The sequence below is a fragment of the Hyperolius riggenbachi genome, chromosome 12 (assembly GCF_040937935.1).
Source record: "Hyperolius riggenbachi isolate aHypRig1 chromosome 12, aHypRig1.pri, whole genome shotgun sequence".
Taxonomy (NCBI): Eukaryota; Metazoa; Chordata; class Amphibia; order Anura; family Hyperoliidae; genus Hyperolius; species Hyperolius riggenbachi.
This window is the reverse complement of record NC_090657.1, coordinates 227,348,869-227,369,095: the sequence shown is the minus strand read 5'-3', so window position 1 is coordinate 227,369,095 and position 20,227 is coordinate 227,348,869. Positions and strand designations below refer to the sequence as shown.

Genomic DNA, 20,227 nt, shown 5'->3' with positions numbered 1-20,227 from the left:
ACTTTTCTCAATTTGGGTGGTTTGTAATGAGCGGATGTTTTGTTTTAACTGTTGAAGTTGAGTGTAGTGGTATTGTGTTGGGTCTAGTTTGTATAGGTTTTGGGCCTTAGCTAGGGCAGTATGAAGGGATAGTAGTTTTTGAGAGGATAGTTTTTTCCTTCTGGACCCTTCTGCTATAAAGAGGCCCCTAACAAAGGCCTTGTGTGACTCCCATAGGATGCCGTAAGAGGAGACTGAGTCAGAGATTATATGGAAAAATGATTGTAACTCTTTAGTAAGTTCAGATAGTAGATTTTTATCTTGGAGTAGCGTCTCGTTCAGTCTCCAATAGAGGGGTTTATGGGTTTTATGGAGCCAGTCTAATTCAAGAGTTACGCTGTGATGGTCAGACCAGGCCACCGGATGGATACTAGAGTCTTTAATTGAGGGTATTAGAGCGGCGTTGGAGAAAAAGTAGTCCAGCCTTGAGTGGGAAGCGTGAGGGGGGGAGTAGAACGTATATTCTGTTGAGGTAGGGTTGTTGATCCTCCAAAGATCTACCAGCTTATATTTTCTCATTAAGATTCTGAATTGTCGGGAGTTGCGATCGTGTGTGGATGCTGAGGATGGTGACGTAGGGGGGCTACGATCCATGGAGGAGGAGAAGGCTAAGTTAAAATCACCTCCTAAGAGGAGGGTGCCTGAGGAGATTTTATGAAGTTTTGTTAGGAAGGAAGAGAGGAAAGAGGTCTGTTGGGAGTTGGGGGCATAAACATTGGCTAGAGTAATAGGTTTGCCTGCTAGCATTCCTGTCAAAATTAGGTAACGCCCTTTGGAGTCCTGTATAGTCTTGTGTACTTGCAAAGGGAGGGTTTTTTTATGCAAGATTGCGACACCTGCCCGGGTAGACGGTCCAGAGGCTACATATACCCCAGAGTAGAGTCTGTCCCCTAGTCGCACTGAGTCATGCATGCATAAGCGAGTCTCTTGAAGCATAGCAATATCTATATGCATTCTCTTGAGATCTCGGAGAAGTGAGGCTCTCTTCTGAGGGATGTTTAGACCCTTCACGTTTAATGTCAGGAGTTTAACCATAATCTACGTGGTTGGAGTAGTTACATAGTAGGAGAGGAGCCAAACACTGTACCCTGGAGAGGGGGAGGGGGGGGGGCATGGGGAGAAAACAACACATACAATACAACAAAGTATAACTTGAACCATAACAGTAGCAATTGTTCAGTGAAATCAGAAAAATAAGAGCCTCTGTGAAAAATGAGGCCACAAACGGTGACAACTAAAAGCAGTTGTCGGATTGAGGTCGCCCCTGAGGGGTCCGAGCCTTTAGAAGGCCAGGGCAACCCAGGGGTGAGTCTCCGGAGGCGAATGCTGGTGCGCCAAAAATGGACGCTCAGGAGCCCACGTCCAGCTTAGTGGTTAAAGGACGCCCGGGATCCAAACATATATATATGTATATAAAAAGAAGAAAAAAAAAATATAAAAAAAAAAAAAAAAAAAAGGAGGAAAAGATGGAAAACGTATAACCAATATGGGTATATAGTGATATATATGGTAGCAGTCTACGTCATTTCGAGAGATGTGGTGAAGTATGATTCTTTCAAACCTGATGTATATGAGAGCATCAGAGTAGTAGATGGCATTGGTTATGATGACCATTTAAGTGGACATATCAAAATTATTAAGTCTCAGATCACGATATGAGATGCTAAGAGCATTCAGGTAGGGAGAGCTTCCATGTCTTCCGATCCCTGTGGATATGTGAGGCTTCTGATTGGAGCTTTGGACCATTCTGCGATATGACGCACTTTCCTCGGCGGAGAGGAGGCGGTGGGTGAGCGGAGGTTTGGGTTAAGTGAGGGCGGGGGCATCTTAAGGCCCATTTGCCTAAGGAAGAGAGGTGCGTTATCAATGTCTGAGAGGGAGAAAGTCATTCCATTCCTGATCACAATGAGGCGGAAAGGGAATCACCATTTCTATGGGATGTGGGAGTCTCTGAGAAGCTGCGTAACGGGTTTGAGAGCTCTTCTCTTTGCCAGTGTTATTAGAGATAAATCGTTAAAAACATGTAGCTCATCTCCTTTAAAGGTGACTGAGGGGGCTTTTCGGAGAGCTTGCAGGACGGCCTCTTTGGCTTCATAGTAGTGAAGCCTGGTAATGATGTCCTTTGGTCTCTGGGCAGAAGATGAGCGTTCGCCTAAGGATCTATGGGCCCTGTCTAGTCTCCATAGCTCGTCAGGGATGTCTGGAGCCACTGATTTGAAGAATTCTGTGAGATGTGAGACAATTTGATCAGGTTTAACTGTCATTGAGACCCCCTTGATTCTTAGGTTTTGTCGCCTCTCTCTGTTTTCCGTGTCCTCTTGGGCTGAGCGGAGTGAACTGAGGTCTGAAAGCATTATCTGTTGTTCCTCCTCAAGCTCAGCCTGTTTCTGCACTATACTGTCCACCTTCCCTTCTAGGGTGCTCGTGCGATTGCCTAGCCCTGTGAGCTCTGCCTTAAGGTCCTGCAGCGCTGATATCATAAGCTGCTGCAGAGACTCGTGCATGGAACGATAATGTCTTTCCAGTGTCGTTTCCAGCACTGAGGCTGTGATCGGTGTGCTGTCAGCGGGCATACTGGCCTGTGAAGGAGGAGGAGTGGAGTCAGCGCGGCCTAAGCTGTCGGCGCCATCTTGGGAGGTAGCGTGCTGGACATACCGGTCCATCGTTCCTCTCTGTGCGGTGGTTTTGGGTGGCGCTTTGGGTGGCATCAGCTGCAGGAAGAGCCTGGTGAGCGGACCCGTTAGGAGCCGCGTGTCCGTAGCGGAGAGAATGCGTATGGCGGCTCGGGTTGCGGTGGTGCGGGCAGGAGCTCCTCTCTCAAGCGTCCATCTCGGTCGCGCCGCGCATGCGCCTCCTGGCTATTACTGTTTTAATAATTGTTGATTTTAATAATTGTCTGTATATATTAATTATTTATATTGCGTGAATAAACGACTTTCTCCAAGTCATTCACTGTCTGCTACCCTGCTTATCAGCACACACAGAACTGATCCCGGGTCTCTGAAGATACGCTACTGTTTGTTTGTTGTTGGCTAGACAGAATATCGTGTGTTTAACCGTTTTATTCGCGGGATTAGTCAGTTAATGGGCTCCACGGTCCCATGGTAACCGCGGTGGTGGCAGTACCCTGAACCAGTGGGTGAAGTTGTAATCACCCTTGTCTCACAGGCTCCCTTCTGAGTTGTCTGCGGCTAATTCTTAACGGTTCCTGCGCATTGACTGCGACCAGAGTTCGCACGATCTGTGCGCTGGCACCGTTTAGAAGGCTAAGTGCGGTCAGCCACTAGGGCTCCTGTGACACATACAGAATTGGTGTTATTATGTTGGCATTTTTCTGCTTCACCTTTAGGGCTGAATTAACTGTCCGCCCACTGGCGATTTGATGCGTAAGAGTTAATCGTTGAGCTTGGTTGGGAGAGATTAAGATAAGAGCAGCGGTATTGAGACGGTGAGTCATCGTCAGTGTCGCTTCCTGCGATGTACCGCGTTCTCGCGCTGCCGCACGCCAGGATGTTACCATGTTTAAGGAATTAAAGTCCTCACAATTCACCTCTGCTATCGCCACGGTAACACGCGGAGATGTCCTCCCCATAATGCAGGTCAGGATTTATCTGTAACAGGGCGGCGCGCTAATCCCAGAAACAGCACACGCTTTATACAATTCAAAATATATGCTTTATGATGAGGCTTAAACCATACTGTGAACTCCGGAGAAGAATCTACCATTCGTTATTCAAATAACGTTGTTACTATTCATTGAGGTAAATCTTGTCTATTGATCCATAGATCCCATCTCTCTTTACAATTCTCAGTTGTACCCTTCAGATTAGCAGATGTCTGTTTATATTGGCAATGGCAGTTACTGTTGTAGAACTTCAGCCATATTCGGACTATTCGTGTTTATACCACAATAAAATGTTTTGAAAATAAATAACATTGTTACACACAGATCAAAGATTGTATGATCTTCTACAAGCGTGTGTGTGTGTGTGTGTGTGTGTGTGTGTGTGTTACCATAAATCTACAGAAATGTACCTACAGCAGTATTAGTGTTTGTTAGAGTGGCGGGGGGTACCCTATACCTATAGTGTGTGAGGAGGTCCCCTTTGCCTATAGTGACGTACCTGTAGCCGTAAAAGTGTGTGTGTGTGTGGGGGGGGGGGGGGGGGGGTGATACCCTATATCTACTGAAATGTACTTATATCAGTAATGGGGTGGCTACATCTATAGCAATGTACCTGTAGCAGTAATAATGTGTGAGTACGTGTGTGAGTATGTGTGTGTGCGCGTGTGTAGGGGGAGGTCCTCTATGCCTAGAGCAATGTATTTGTAGCTGTAAAAGTGTGTTTGGGAATTCCCATGCCTATAGCTATGTACCTGTAGCAGTAATAGTTAGAGTGTGTGTGCGCGCGTGTGTGTGCCCAGTGTACACCAAAAACCTCTAGCAGATCTTCAAAACGCTAGAGGTTTTTGAAGCAGATTTCAGAGCGATTCTAGGCATGTTTAGAGACATTTTCTAAACATGCCTAGCGTTTTTTGGAACATTTTTGTGTATCAGATTACAAATATTGTTACAGTAAAAGCTGTTACTGAACAGCTTCTGTAACAAAAAGGCCTGGAAAACAGCTCTGATCTAGCACTTTTCAGAGCGGTTTTCCACTTTCCTAAACTTTAACATTGAGGCAGAAACACCTCAGAAATCTAAAAAATGCTGAACGACAGCAGTTTGCGTTTGTGGAAAAACGACCCGCTCTGGTGTGCGCCATCCTATTTACTTTCATTAGCCAAGCGGTTTTCCCCTGCAAGCATTTTAAAAAAACGCTTCAGAACCGCTCTGCTGTGCACCAGCCGTGTGTGTGTGTGTGGTGTATGTGTGTGTGGTGGGGGGGTCCCCATACCTACAGCAATGAACCTATAGAAGTAATAGTGTTGGCAGACCATCTATACCTATAGCAATGCACATATACAGTAGCATGAGTGGTGTAGCTCTAGTCCCTTATTCTGGCATCAGCCTATGAGAGGGATTAGAGTGCGTGCCACTCCAGGGGACAGCCAAGTGACAGAACTGTCTCTAATACAATGATGCAGTAGATCGCAGCACTGTACAAATTTAAATACCATTTTGTTTCTTTTCTAACAGCCTGTCAGTTGCGATCGCGGCTGGCAGGCTGAACACAGCGACCACTCTGATTACGGGCGCCCGTGTGAGCGCAAACTCTCGCGCATCATGAGATGACACAGCAGTGAGTGACTGAGGAACAAGGAAGCCACTCTGCAGCCGCCATCCTGCGTTAGGCAGTCACAGAGTGATTAACCACGTTTCACTTCACCAAAGACCATCATTAACCTGTCAACTCCAACGAGCAAAGGGAAACCGCCAGCGGCAGGAGGGAGATGATGCCCTAACTCTGTCCTGTCCGCCAACGCTCAAAATCCAGTTCAATCTTCTCCCGCAAGTGAAGATTGAACATATCCAACCGGACACCCGGAAGGTGAACACTGTCGTCACAAAAATAAAATGTTTCCCTTTCCCTATCCCATTGTTAACTCAACTTTTGTAAATGATACGTGGAGGATAAGGCTGAACTTACTTGCCTCCTCAGAAATCACCCCAAAAAAGGAGGCGTCACTAAAACTGGCACAGGAACCGCCATGTGGCCTAGCGCGACTTCCTTATCCAACTTTTCCCGAAATACCTTCGGATGTTACCAAGCAGATTTTAAGTTCCTAAAGTACTTGCCTTAGGCAGCCCTTTGCATGAAATTAAAAACCTGTCAATACAACCCCTTCTATGGAGTTCCCTGAACCATCTGACTCCTTCCTGAGCCCACTCTACTTATTTCAGAAACATCTGCCAAGTGGATGATTCCCCCCACAACTGAAGCACTCATGTCAGAACCTGTAACCATTTTCCCACTTGCAATGGGAGTCATCAAACGCCCAGCTAAGCCCCCTTCCTATTTGCAGTGGATCCTTTCCCTAGGCCATGCTGAAAGAAGCTCAACAATGCCGGGTACTCACACAACATGACCTGAATCCATATCCCAGCGACCCCTGTCCAGATCTGGCAAAAACCAACGTCCGCTGACAACATTGTTCATCCCAGTGTGGTGTAACCACGCATTGGCCTCGATTCATAAAGCATTCCCGCATTCGGAAATGCTGAAAACGGCTCACTTTACCGACCACACAGCAAAATCTGTATTCATAAAGGCTTTTTCCGCATGAAAAGCCGACTTTCGCGAGCAGAGTGATAAATTACCGCCTTGCGCGGTGATTATCATAGCAAAAGTAACAAGAAGTCAATTCATAAAGATTAGAGGTAGCGGTATGCAGACGGGGATTACCGCTACCTCGGATGTGGCGAGAAGCGTGCGGAATACATTGCAGTGAATGGGACAGACCTCCCAAGCAGCAGCAGAGAGAGCAGCGCACGGAGTGACTCGGCCAGCTTCTCCTGTTTCCGCATGTCTCCCGACAGCCTAACGCCAGCCTACAGCGGGATATCTCCGCACTCCTGTCACAGCTAGAAACATTTTTATGAATTACCACCCTGAAGGAGGAAATACCGACAGCGGTGCTTCCCCGCTCGACTTAACTTACCGACAGCACTTTTATGAATCGAGGCCATTGTCTCTATGAAATCTGTGAGACTCCAAAATGGCATTCAAATAACAGAGGAAGGGAACTTGTTTTTGTGCTGCTTCTCACGAACTACCCTGCCCAAAAAAAGAGCCTGCAGGTAGTTTCCAAAACGTGCGTAGGATCAAAGGCATCTCCTCCTGTCCTCATTCTTACTGCGCGGGATCAAAGGCACCCCCTCCTGTCCTCATTCTTACTGCGCGGGATCAAAGGCACCACCTCCTGTCCTCATTCTTACTGCGCGGGATCAAAGGCACCTCCTCCTGTCCTCATTCTTACTGCGCGGGATCAAAGGCACCTCCTCCTGTCCTCATTCTTACTGCGTGGGATCAAAGGCACCTCCTCCTGTCCTCATCCTTCCTGCTTGGGATAAAAGCCACCTCCTCCTGTTCTAATCCTTCGTGCTTGGGATCAAAGCCACCTCTTCCTGTCCTCATCCTTCCTGCGTGGGATCAAAGCCACCTCCTCCTGTCCTCATCCTTCATGCTTGGGATCAAAGCCACCTCTTCCTGTCCTCATCCTTCCTGCGTGGGATCAAAGCCACCTCCTCCTGTCCTCATCCTTCATGCTTGGGATCAAAGCCACCTCTTCCTGTCCTCATCCTTCCTGCGTGGGATCAAAGCCACCTCCTCCTGTCCTCATCCTTCGTGCTTGGGATCAAAGCCACCTCTTCATGTCATCATCCTTCCTGCATGGGATCAAAGGCACCTCCTCCTGTCCTCATCCTTCCTGCTTGGGATAAAAGCCACCTCCTCCTGTCCTCATCCTTCGTGCTTGGGATCAAAGCCACCTCTTCGTGTCCTCATCCTTCCTGCGTGGAATCAAAGCCACCTCCTCCTGTCCTCATCCTTCGTGCTTGGGATCAAAGCCACCTCTTCCTGTCATCATCCTTCCTGCATGGGATCAAAGGCACCTCCATCTGTCCTCATCCTTCATGCGTGGGAACAAAGGCACCTCCTCCTGTCCTCATCCTTCCTGCGTGGGATCAAAGGCACCGCCTCCTGTCCTCATCCTTCCTGCGTGGGATCAAAGGCACCTCCATCTGTCCTCATCCTTACTGCGTGGGATCAAACTGCACCTCCTATCCTCATCCTTCCTGCTTGGGATCAAAGGCACCTCCTCCTATCCTCATCCTTCATGCATTGGCATCAAAGGCACCTCCTCCTGTCCTCATCCTTCATGCGTGGGAACAAAGGCACCTCTTCCTGTCATCATCCTTACTGCATGGGATCAAAGGCACCTCCACCTGTCCTCATCCTTCAGGCGTGGGATCAAAGGCGCCTCCTCCTGTCCTCATCCTACCTGCGATCATCAGGTCTACCAGCCTGCCCCACACCGACAATAGTCCCGGCCGCATTGACCGAGATGAGGTCTGTGAAGCTCTCCCACGGGAATACCTCCCAACTTTATGAGAAAGAGGGACACTTAAGCCACACCCATTATCACGCCCCCAGCACAGCCCTAGTCATGCATACCACATACCATAAAGATTTCATAAAAAATATAAGTTGCTAATTCAAACCACACTAGTCCTTTCCATCCTGGTTCATTTTCCTTCATAATATCATTTTGAAATTAGTAATATATCAATTTAAAGGATGGGAAAAAAGTTTAGAATCAAACACATTTGTAGTAGAGAAATATATATATATTTACATAGAAAGAGGGACACAGTCCTGAAAGAGGGACAAATGAGGAGGAAAGAGGGACAGTTGGGTGCTATGCCTTGAAGGTCTCCCCGCCATACAGTGATCTATGGAGGATCCACAGCTGCTCAGGCTGCTATACTGCACAATGCAGGAGGGGAGGGGCCTGACTCTGGCCTCTCACATTAGCAGGGCCCAGATCCCTGAGCAGAGGGCTTACCTGAGCTGCAGCTCTCCCCCTGCTGCCTCCCTCCCTGCCGACACTGTGGGAGGGGAAGCGCTGCGCAGAGAAGCCACGCCCCCGGGCAATGCACAAGCAGCACTCAGAGCTCCTCCTCTGCCAGAACATGCCACGCCCAGATGTCACATGCCCACTGGCTGCGCTGCCCTGAGAAGCCCCGCCCCCTGGCAATGGCCAACCAGCACTCAGAGCTCCTCCTTTTCCGGAACATGCTACGCCCAAGTGTCACGTGACCCTTTGGCTGACCTCGAGAGAAGGGAAGCCCCGCCCCCCGGGAAGCCAGAACATGACGCAAGCCAGCCACACGCAGGGCTCCTCCTCTGCCGGAACATGCCACGCCCAGGTGTCACGTGAACCTCTGACTGGCCTCTGGAGCGGGAATTACCCGAGCTGCAGCCGCTGTACTCTCTGAGGCCTCTGCTGCTGCCACACACAGTACTACCAAGCCTGCAGGTAGCGGGGAGCAATCCACCACACCAGTGACGTCACTCCCCTCCTGACTCCAGCCACTTCCCTGACTCCACCCCTTCCAGCCACTTCCCTGACTCCAGCCACTTCCCTAACTCCACCCCCTCCAGCCACTTCCCTGACTCCACCTACTCCCCTAACTCCACCCCCTCCAGCCACTTCCCTGACTCCAGCCACTTCCCTAACTCCACCCCCTCCAGCCACTTCCCTGACTCCACCTACTTCCCTAACTCCACCCCTCAAGCCACTTACCTGACTCCTCCCCGTCCAGCCACTTCCCTAACTCCACCCCCTCCAGCCACTTCCCTGACTCCAGCCACTTCCCTAACTCCACCCCCTCCAGCCACTTCCCCGACTCCACCTACTCCCCTAACTCCACCCACTTCCCTAACTCCACCCCCTCCAGCAACTTCCCTGACTCCAGCCACTTCCCTAACTCCACCCCCTCCAGCCACTTCCCTAACTCCACCCCCTCTAGCCACTTCCCTAACTCCAGCCACTTCCCTGACTCCTCCCTGTCCAACCACTTCCCTGACTCCACCCCCTCCAGCCACCTTCCTGACTCCACCCCATTTAGCTACTTCCTGCTGTCGAAGTCCCCAATCCCTGTTAAAGTGAATGTTAAAAGTGTACCTGAGATGGGGTCCCCACCATAAAATATACAAACCTAGGGCTTCCTCCAGCCAACATCCCCTCCACCCAGCTTCTGATCGATCCCTCAGCGCTGTCCTCCGCCTCCTAGATCTTCTGTAACTTCAGTCTGCACATGCACATTGCAGCCACGCACTTTGAAGCCAATCCTGATGTCATTTCCTCCCATAGTCTCCTCTGCCTGATTTGCCAGCCCTCCACTATAGAAAGTGCATTGTCTCAGCATGAGAAATATTGGCCAATCCAGAGGTGTGGGCGGGGAAAACAGGAGGAAAAGAGGCTTCAGCCAATCAGGCTGCATTAATTAAGTCTGAGGGGAAATAGGGAAGCAAAAAAAGGACAACCCAGCATGCCCTGAAACTTCCTTTTTGTGTACCAAATTTTGTGTGTACCAAATAAGAGTCAGGTAAACTGGGGAATGATCATTTATCAACAAGAAAAGTAATAGTGATATTTAACTTTTGGATTGCCTGGTTAGCATCCTTATTACTTGTTTCCCAGATAAAAATAAAGAATTGATTTTATGCCCGACAGTTACACTTTAAACACTATTCCCCCTCCGAGGTATAGCAACTCGCAGGGAGAGCCTATTCCAGCGCCCGGTGGTGAGCTTTGTGTGGTGAGACCACCTGCTTCGCGTATCGTCTCCTATTAATCACCCCAAAACACAACCCAGTACACTGAAGCCTCCGATAGGGAGTGCTGTAATAACAGCGCAGGAGATCTGGGGGCAGCTGGCGCCACCATAGACCGTAATAGGAGTTACGGCTATAGGGGTGCACAGAGAGTAACTTCAGCACTGTCAGAAGACGGAGCTGAAGTTACATTTAAAACACTATAATTCGGCCGTCAGCAATAGCTGGGAGCCGAATTACAATAATACTGACTATCCACGTGGACCTGGAGGGGGAATAGTATCTAACGCCACCAGGACTTGTGCAGCAGCAGGATCAGCCATATACCGGCTGTATCCTGCGCCCCAAGTCTCCCGGCGGCCAGTTATCTCGTACACTCCGATAGGATCCACCATTACATTTATATATGTGCATGATTGTAGATGTGATATTTCTGTTATAATTGTGAAGGCGATGTGTAATAGGGAGTGTAGCCATCTGTGCCCCCATTACCATGGCACTCAGATAGACCGATTCCCTTATTTGCACATGGCGTGGTACCTCGGTTGCATAGAAATTTTCCTGAATAAGCCCCACAGATGGATCTGCTGCGGGGATCCCAGACTGGCAGCTTTTACTGTAGTACATCTTCTCCAGAAGCATCTATTGACTGGCAGATATTCGGGGAAACTCCTGCTCCTCAGACATGGCCAGCTCTGCCCATCTGTTGTGGAGGGGTACCAGGCCTCCTGTCTCATGTTGTAATATGTGCCTGTGCCAGCAGGCTGGGTGTGTTGTGTGTCATACTACCCTTCTGCCCACTTTGTACCCACCATAACTATACAGAGGGTTTAACCATGCCTGCATTCTGCTCAATGCTATAGTGACAGCAATGGCGTAACTATAGGCTGCAGTGCAAGTTTTATAAATGGTTCCCTCATGTTAGGACAGCAAATATGAAAAGAGAGCAGTGGGCAGACTGGTGAAAAAAAGCAGCCTAGGTCAGAAATCTCAGGGTCAGTCCTCAAACCCCAGCAGTTCAGAGTCAATGCAAACACTAGGAGGACCTGGCGCTCGATGGCTTGAGGATGCAATGTCCCTGAAAACCAGCCTCTGTATTAAAAATGCGGAAACAGTACCTGCAAACAGCATAGGTATAAGAGAAATACCTCCTGCTGTTACATGAAGTCCTCCGTGGACACAAGTTCCGTGCTATGTGCACAAACACCGCTCGTGCATATGTACTGGATCTGACTGAGGACGCCGAGTCTCTCCACCAGCAGTGATGTCACACTCTGCACTCTGTGCTATGTGCACAAACCCTGCTCGCGCGTATGTACTGGATTTGACTGAGGACGCTGAGTCTCTCCACCGGCAGTGATGTCACACTCTGCACTCTGTGCTATGTGCACAAACACCGCTCGCGCGTATGTACTGGATCTGACTGAGGCCGTTAAGTCTCCCCACCAGCAGTGATGTCGCACACTCTGCACTCCAAAGGATATGCAGGATGCTGTCGGCTCAATTCCTGTATATGGAAGCACAGAGGGGACACACCATAGTGTAGACTGCGCCTAGTGCAGACTACTGACAAATGCTTGTTTATTGACATATCAAAGATTAAAATCCCGATCCGGATTTCGGCCAGCAGCCTTCCTTCCCCTGAGGAAGGCTGCCGGCCGAAATCTGGATCGGGATTTTAATCTTTGATATGTCAATAAACAAGCATTTGTCAGTAAGTACAATCGTTGTGGGGTCTGTCCAACACTAGGCGCAGTCTACACTATGGTGTGTCCCCTCTGTGGTTCCATATACAGGAATTGAGCCGACAGCATCCTGCATATCCTTTGGAGTGCAGAGTGTGCGACATCACTGCTGGTGGAGAGACTCAGCGGCCTCAGTCAGATCCAGTACATCCGCGTGAGCAATGTTTGTGCACATAGCACGGAACTTGTGCCCACGGAGGACTTCATGTAACAGCAGGAGGTATTTCCCTTATACCTATGCTGTTTGCAGGTACTGTTTCCGCATATTTAATACAGCGGCTGGTTTTCAGGGACATTGCATCCTCCAGCCATTGAGCGTCAGGTCCTCCTAGTGTTTACATTGACTGATGTTAGGACAGCCGCAGTGTCAAAGGGGTGTAAGCAGTGGAGGGGATCAGCCAAGGACCGCCACAGTGTCAGAGAGGTGTGAGCAGGGGAGGGGACAGCCACAGTGTCAGAGAGGTGTAAGCAGGGGAGGGGACAGCCGCAGTGTCAGAGAGGTGTAAGCAGGGCTGTGGAGTCGGTCCAAAAATCCACCGACTCCGACTCCTCAGTTTAGGATTCCACCGACTCCGACTCCTCTAATTTGCATATTACAATTTTGTTGATTAAAAGTATGTAACATGAAATTCGTTTTTTAACTGCCAACGCTTAGGAATTTTACAAGACAACTGAAGTGAGAAGGATATGTAGACTACTATATTTATTCCCTTTAGACTAAAACTAGTCCTTGGTAAGAGTACTTGTAAAAGGTACAAACCGGAACAAAGAACATCTATCAGGCCCTAGGCAATGTAAGTGTGGGTACATGTAAGAATGATGTGCAGGTACTCTGCAGGGGAATGAGGAGATTCTTCCTCTATTACACATTCTTCATGCACAATCTGAACAAGGTTTATGGGTGACAGACAACACCTCTGTATTCAATGTGCACAGCATTCTCAGTGGATTCCCTGCAGCTCTGTGGGGAGTGCATATGTAGAGTATAGTACTACTGTGTAACAAAGTAAACCTGAGACAGATGAAATTAAAGTTTTATACAGACCTGGGGCTTCCTCCAGCCGCCTTCAGGATAATCAGTCCCTCGTTGTCCTCCTCCACCACCTGGATCTTCTGCTATGAGTCCAGGTACTTGAGCCAGTCGGGCGTAGTGCGCATGCACACACTCCGCCGCCAGGAGCATACTACACCTGTGCAGCACTATTGCGCAGGTGCAGAATGTTCCTGGCTGTGGGAGCGGCATGCGGCCGGATAGCGCTGACTGGCTGAATTACCAGGACTCATAGCAGAAGATCCGGGTGGTGGAGGACAGCGAGGGACTGAAGGGGGCTGGAGGAAGCCCCAGGTATGTATAAAACTTTACTTTTCATCCGTCTCAGGTACCCTTTAATTTGTAGTCACCAAACCAAATTTTAACAACATATCAAATTTGATTTCATCAGCAAAGGGAGTGCATACATTTGCATAAATCAGCATCAATGCAGAATTATTTCCATCTCATTGACCATTTCTATTAGTGACACAGCTACACATCAGGCTTTATTCTTACAGCATAGATGTTATTTAGTATATATAAGAGATTCCTGTACACATCATATATACAGTCACAATCAGATCTGTAGATCTGACCTTAAAAATACGGGGACTGCTTTATTGAAGCAGCACAAGTAACTAATTTTGATTGGTTTATTTCATTTTTGTGGACTAAGCACAGCTATTACTGTATATATACTGTATATATACATTATTTTTAATGACTATTATCTGAGAAATAGAACATTTTATCATATTTTCTATTTTTCTATTTTAATTACAGTTACAAATTCATTAGGAGTCGGAGTCGGAGTGCATTTTTTCCCGACTCCGACTCCAGGCACCCAAAATTGCCCGACTCCGACTCCACGACTCCGACTCCACAGCCCTGGGTCTAAGCAGGGGAGGGGACAGCCGCAGTGTCAGAGAGGTGTAAGCAGGGGAGGGGACAGCCGCAGTGTCAGAGAGGTGTAAGCAGGGGAGGGGACAGTTGCAGTGTCAGAAAGGTGTAAGCAGGGGAGGGGACAGCCACAGTGTCAGAAAGGTGTAAGCAGGGGAGGGGACAGCCGCAGTGTCAGAGAGGTTTAAGCAGGGGAGGGGACAGCCGCAGTGTCAGAGAGGTTTAAGCAGGGGAGGGGACAGCCGCAGTGTCAGAGAGGTGTAAGCAGGGGAGGGGACAGCTGCAGTGTCAGAAAGGTGTAAGCAGGGGAGGGGGCAGATGCAGTATTAGGGAGGTGTAAGCAAGGGAGGGTACAGTTGCAGTATCAGAGAGGTGTAAGCAGGAGAGGGGACAGCTGCAGTGTCAGAGAGGTGTAAGCAGGGGAGGGGACAGCCACAGTGTCAGAAAGGTGTAAGCAGAGGGGGGGACAGCCGCAGTGTCAGAGAGGCGTAAGCAGGGGAGGGGACAGATGCAGTATTAGGGAGGTGTAAGCAAGGGAGGGGACAGCTGCAGTGTCAGAGAGGTGTAAGCAGGGGAGGGGACAGCTGCAGTGTCAGAGAGGTGTAAGCAGGGGAGGGGATAGCCTGCTACAGTTTACTTTTTAACCCACTTTTTGATGGAATAAAAGAGCTTTAATACAAATTGGTGGTGCCGACTCTACTGTGGACTGTTAAGCAGGGGAGGGGGCAGCAGCAGTATCAGGGAGGTGTAAGCAGGGGAGGGGACAGCCACAGTGTCAGAGGTGTAAGTAGGGGAGGCGACAGCTGCAGTATCAGTGAGGTGTAAGCCGGGGAGGGGACAGATGCAGTGTCAGGGAGGTGTAAGCAGGGGAGGGGCAGTTGCAGCATCAGAGAGGTGTAAGCAGGGGAGGGGACAGCTGCAGTATCTGGGAGGTGTAAGCAGGGGAGGGGACAGATGCAGTATCAGTGAGGTGTAAGCAGGGGAGGGGGCAGATGCAGTATCAGGGTGGTGTAAGCAGGGGAGAGGACAGCTGCAGTGTCAGAGAGGTGTAAGCAGGGGAGGGGACAGCTGCAGTATCTGGGAGGTGTAAGCAGGGGAGGGGACAGATGCAGTATCAGTGAGGTGTAAGCAGGGGAGGGGGCAGATGCAGTATCAGGGTGGTGTAAGCAGGGGAGGGGACAGCTGCAGTGTCAGAGGTGTAAGCAGGGGAGAGGACAGCTGCAGTGTCAGAGAGGTGTAAGCAGGGGAGGGAACCGCCAAGGACAGCTGGACGGTTTTCCATTTTTCTGGTGCTTTATATAATGTTCATATTGTTCCAGTAAAGCTAATTTTGGAAGGATAGTCTGAGATGAAACTGTTACTGCAACACACTTGTTTTTCAGGTTTGGATAGAGCAGAGAAGGGTCAACTTGCATAACTAAATTGTCTTTACATGCTAAATTTCTCCTTTAAAGTTTAGTGAATATTTTTTCAAATAGAGTGGTTGCTGGTTGCCAATAGACCACTGCGCATGTCAGCTGGTTGCCGAGAGACCACTGCGCGTGTCAGAGGGGTCAGTTGTTGCCTCAGGGCCGTACCTTAGTACCTGACGACCCCATGTGGTCTTAAACCGCCATTCTCACTTCTGTCATTCCAGAAAACTTATTTTGCAAAATTCTATAGCAATCCAATCACAGCTCCAAAATATTTGTGAGTCCTCGAGCCTAGTCATGACCGTCGCCTAGAAAGCTATTACTAGAAGGTATAAAACACACAGAATATGAGAGCTAAACTGATAAGGCTGGTGCTTCGTCACAATTTATTAATATGCAGGGGTCAGCCAGATCCACAGCAGCTAAAGGCCTGCCTCAATCCAGACATGCCATACAGGTCCATAGCAGCTGAAGGTGGAGTTGGAGTGTTAGCAGGAGCAGAGTGGAGCAGGGAAGCAGAGCAGGGAGTGGCTGAGGAGACATATGAAGGTGGAGTTGGAGTGTTTAGCAGGAGCAAAGTGGAGAAGTGATGCAGTAGCAGAGCAGGAAGTGGCTGAGGAGACATATGAAGGTTGAGTTCGGGTGTTAGCAGGAGCAGAGTGCAGCAGGGAAGCAGTAGCAGAGCAGGAAGTGGCTGGGGAGACATATGAAGGTGGAGTTGGGGTGTTAGCAGGAGCAGAGAGGAGCAGGGAAGCAGTAGCAGAGCAGGAAGTGGCTGGGGAGACATATGAAGGTGGAGTTGGAGGGTTAGCAGGAGCAGAGTGGAGCAGGGCAGCAGTAGCAGAGCAGGACGTAGCTGGGGAGACATATGGAGGTGGAGTTGGAGTGTTAGCAGGAGCAGAGTGGAGCAGGGAAGCAGTAGCAGAGCAGGGAGTGGCTGGGGAGACATATGAAGGTGGAGTTGGGGTGTTAGCAGGAGCAGAGTGGAGCAGGGAAGCAGTAGCAGAGCAGGAAGTGGATGGGGAGACATATAGAGGTGGGGCTGGAGTGTTAGCAGGAGCAGAGTGGAGCAGGGAAGCAGTAGAAGAGCAGGAAGTAGCTGGGGAGACATATGAAGGTGGAGTTGGAGTGTTAGCAGGAGCAGAGTGGAGCAGGGAAGCAGTAGCAGAGCAGGGAGTGGCTGGGGAGACATATGAAGGTGGAGTTCGGGTGTTAGCAGGAGCAGAGTGCAGCAGGGAAGCAGTAGCAGAGCAGGAAGTGGCTGGGGAGACATATGAAGGTGGAGTTGGAGTGTTAGCAGGAGTAGAGTGCAGCAGGGATGCAGTAGCAGAGCAGGAAGTGGCTGGGGAGACATTTGAAGGTGGAGTTGGAGTGTTAGCAGGAGCAGAGTGGAGCAGGGCAGCAGTAGCAGAGTAGGACGTAGCTGGGGAGACATATGAAGGTGGAGTTGGGGTGTTAGCAGGAGCAGAGTGGAGCAGGGCAGCAGTAGCAGAGTAGGAAGTGGATGGGGAGACATATGAAGGTGGAGTTGGAGTGTGAGCAGGAGCAGAGAGGAGCAGGGAAGCAGTAGCAGAGCAGGGAGTGGCTGGGGAGACATATGAAGGTGGAGTTGGAGTTTGAGCAGGAGCAGAGAGGAGCAGGGAAGCAGTAGCAGAGCAGGGAGTGGCTGGGGAGACATATGAAGGTGGAGTTAGGGTGTTAGCAGGAGCAGAGTGCAGCAGGGAAGCAGTATCAGAGCAGGAAGTAGCTGGGGAGACATATGAAGGTGAAGTTGGAGTGTTAGCAGGAGCAGAGTGGAGCAGGGAAGCAGTAGCAGAGCAGGGAGTGGCTGAGGAGACATATGAAGGTGGAGTTGGAGTGTTAGCAGGAGCAGAGTGGAGCAGGGAAGCAGTAGCAGAGCAGGGAGTGGCTGAGGAGACATATGAAGGTGGAGTTGGAGTGTTTAGCAGGAGCAGAGTGGAGCAGGGATGCAGTAGCAGAGCAGGGAGTGGCTGGGAAGACATACGAAGGTAGAGTTGGAGAGTTAGCAGGAGCAGAGTGGAGCAGGGCAGCAGTAGCAGAGCAGGACGTAGCTGGGGAGACATATGAAGGTGGAGTTGGAGTGTTAGCAGGAGCAGAGTAGATCAGGGATGCAGGAGCAGAGCAGGGAGTGGCTGGGGAGACATATGAAGGTGGAGTTGGGGTGTTAGCAGGAGCAGGGAAGCAGTAGCAGAGCAGGAAGTGGCTGGGGAGACATATGAAGGTGGAGTTGGAGTGTTAGCAGGAGCAGAGTGGAGCAGGGAAGCAGTAGCAGAGCAGGGAGTGGCTGGGGAGACATATGAAGGTGGAGTTGAAGTGTTAGCAGGAGCAGAGTGGAGCAGGGAAGCAGTAGCAGAGCAGGGAGTGGCTGGGGAGACATATGAAGGTGGAGTTGGGGTGTTAGCAGGCGCAGAGTGGAGCAGGAAAGCAGTAGCAGAGCAGGAAGTGGATGGGGAGACATATGAAGGTGGAGTTGGAGTGTTAGCAGGAGCAGAGTGGAGCAGGGAAGCAGTAGCAGAGCAGGACGTAGCTGGGGAGACATATGAAGGTGGAGTTGGAGTGTTTAGCAGGAGCAGAGAGGAGCAGGGAAGCAGTAGCAGAGCAGGAAGTGGCTGAGGAGACATATGAAGGTGGAGTTAGGGTGTTTAGCAGGAGCAGAGAGGAGCAGGGAAGCAGTAGCAGAGCAGGGAGTGGCTGGGGAGACATATGAAGGTGGAGTTGGAGTGTGAGCAGGAGCAGAGAGGAGCAGGGAAGCAGTAGCAGAGCAGGGAGTGGCTGGGGAGACATATGAAGGTGGAGTTGGAGTGTTAGCAGGAGCAGAGTGGAGCAGGGAAGCAGTAGCAGAGCAGGGAGTGGCTGAGGAGACATATGAAGGTGGAGTTGGAGTGTGAGCAGGAGCAGAGTGGAGCAGGGATGCAGTAGCAGAGCAGGGAGTGGCTGGGGAGACATATGAAGATGGAGTTGGAGGGTTAGCAGGAGCAGAGGGGAGCAGGGAAGCAGTAGCAGAGCAGGGAGTGGCTGAGGAGACATATGAAGGTGGAGTTGGAGTGTTTACTAGGAGCAGAGTGGAGCAGGGATGCAGTAGCAGAGCAGGGAGTGGCTGGGGAGACATATGAAGGTGGAGTTGGAGGGTTAGCAGGAGCAGAGTGGAGCAGGGCAGCAGTAGCAGAGCAGGACGTAGCTGGGGAGACATATGGAGGTGGAGTTGGAGTGTTAGCAGGAGCAGAGTGGAGCAGGGAAGTAGTAGCAGAGCAGGGAGTGGCTGGGGAGACATATGAAGGTGGAGTTGGGGTGTTAGCAGGAGCAGAGTGGAGCAGGGAAGCAGTAGCAGAGCAGGAAGTGGATGGGGAGACATATAGAGGTGGGGCTGGAGTGTTTGCAGGAGCAGAGTGGAGCAGGGAAGCAGTAGCAGAGCAGGAAGTGGATGGGGAGACATATAGAGGTGGGGCTGGAGTGTTTGCAGGAGCAGTGTGGAGCAGGGAAGCAGTAGCTGAACAGGACGTAGCTGGGGAGACATATGAAGATGGAGTTGGGGTGTTAGCAGGAGCAGAGTGGAGCAGGGAAGCAGTAGCAGAGCAGGGAGTGGCTGGGGAGACATATGAAGGTGGAGTTAGGGTGTTAGCAGGAGCAGAGTGGAGCAGGGAAGCAGTAGCAGAGCAGGAAGTGGATGGGGAGACATATGAAGGTGGAGTTGGAGTGTGAGCAGGAGCAGTGTGGAGCAGGGAAGCAGTAGCAGAGCAGGAAGTGGATGGGGAGACATATAGAGGTGGGGCTGGAGTGTTAGCAGGAGCAGAGTGGAGCAGGGAAGCAGTAGCAGAGCAGGACGTAGCTGGGGAGACATATGAAGGTGGAGTTGGAGTGTTTAGCAGGAGCAGAGAGGAGCAGGGAAGCAGTAGCAGAGCAGGAAGTGGCTGAGGAGACATATGAAGGTGGAGTTAGGGTGTTTAGCAGGAGCAGAGAGGAGCAGGGAAGCAGTAGCAGAGCAGGGAGTGGCTGGGGAGACATATGAAGGTGGAGTTGGAGTGTGAGCAGGAGCAGAGAGGAGCAGGGAAGCAGTAGCAGAGCAGGGAGTGGCTGGGGAGACATATGAAGGTGGAGTTGGAGTGTTAGCAGGAGCAGAGTGGAGCAGGGAAGCAGTAGCAGAGCAGGGAGTGGCTGAGGAGACATATGAAGATGGAGTTGGAGGGTTAGCAGGAGCAGAGGGGAGCAGGGAAGCAGTAGCAGAGCAGGGAGTGGCTGAGGAGACATATGAAGGTGGAGTTGGAGTGTTTACTAGGAGCAGAGTGGAGCAGGGATGCAGTAGCAGAGCAGGGAGTGGCTGGGGAGACATATGAAGGTGGAGTTGGAGGGTTAGCAGGAGCAGAGTGGAGCAGGGCAGCAGTAGCAGAGCAGGACGTAGCTGGGGAGACATATGGAGGTGGAGTTGGGGTGTTAGCAGGAGCAGAGTGGAGCAGGGAAGCAGTAGCAGAGCAGGAAGTGGATGGGGAGACATATAGAGGTGGGGCTGGAGTGTTTGCAGGAGCAGAGTGGAGCAGGGAAGTAGTAGCAGAGCAGGGAGTGGCTGGGGAGACATATGAAGGTGGAGTTGGGGTGTTAGCAGGAGCAGAGTGGAGCAGGGAAGCAGTAGCAGAGCAGGAAGTGGATGGGGAGACATATAGAGGTGGGGCTGGAGTGTTTGCAGGAGCAGAGTGGAGCAGGGAAGCAGTAGCAGAGCAGGAAGTGGATGGGGAGACATATAGAGGTGGGGCTGGAGTGTTTGCAGGAGCAGTGTGGAGCAGGGAAGCAGTAGCTGAACAG

The 20,227-nt window shown here is 50.6% G+C and overlaps 2 protein-coding genes across 9 annotated transcripts in view; one reads left to right on the top strand and one right to left on the bottom strand.

Annotated features, from left to right (window-relative positions):
* The window catches only part of LOC137541198 (leucine-rich repeat and fibronectin type III domain-containing protein 1-like protein), a 311,740-nt gene extending 303,083 nt beyond the window's left edge, over nucleotides 1-8,657 (bottom strand). Inside the window, exon 1 of the mRNA XM_068262375.1 lies at nucleotides 8,548-8,657. The gene's annotated coding sequence lies outside the window, so the exon portion shown is untranslated. The remainder of the gene's footprint in view (nucleotides 1-8,547) is intronic.
* A 146-nt stretch (nucleotides 8,658-8,803) lies between these two features.
* The window catches only part of SHISA6 (shisa family member 6), a 434,141-nt gene continuing 422,717 nt past the window's right edge, over nucleotides 8,804-20,227 (top strand). For all 8 annotated transcript variants that reach the window (XM_068261893.1, XM_068261890.1, XM_068261887.1 and 5 more), the window contains exon 1: nucleotides 8,804-9,021. The gene's annotated coding sequence lies outside the window, so the exon portion shown is untranslated. The remainder of the gene's footprint in view (nucleotides 9,022-20,227) is intronic.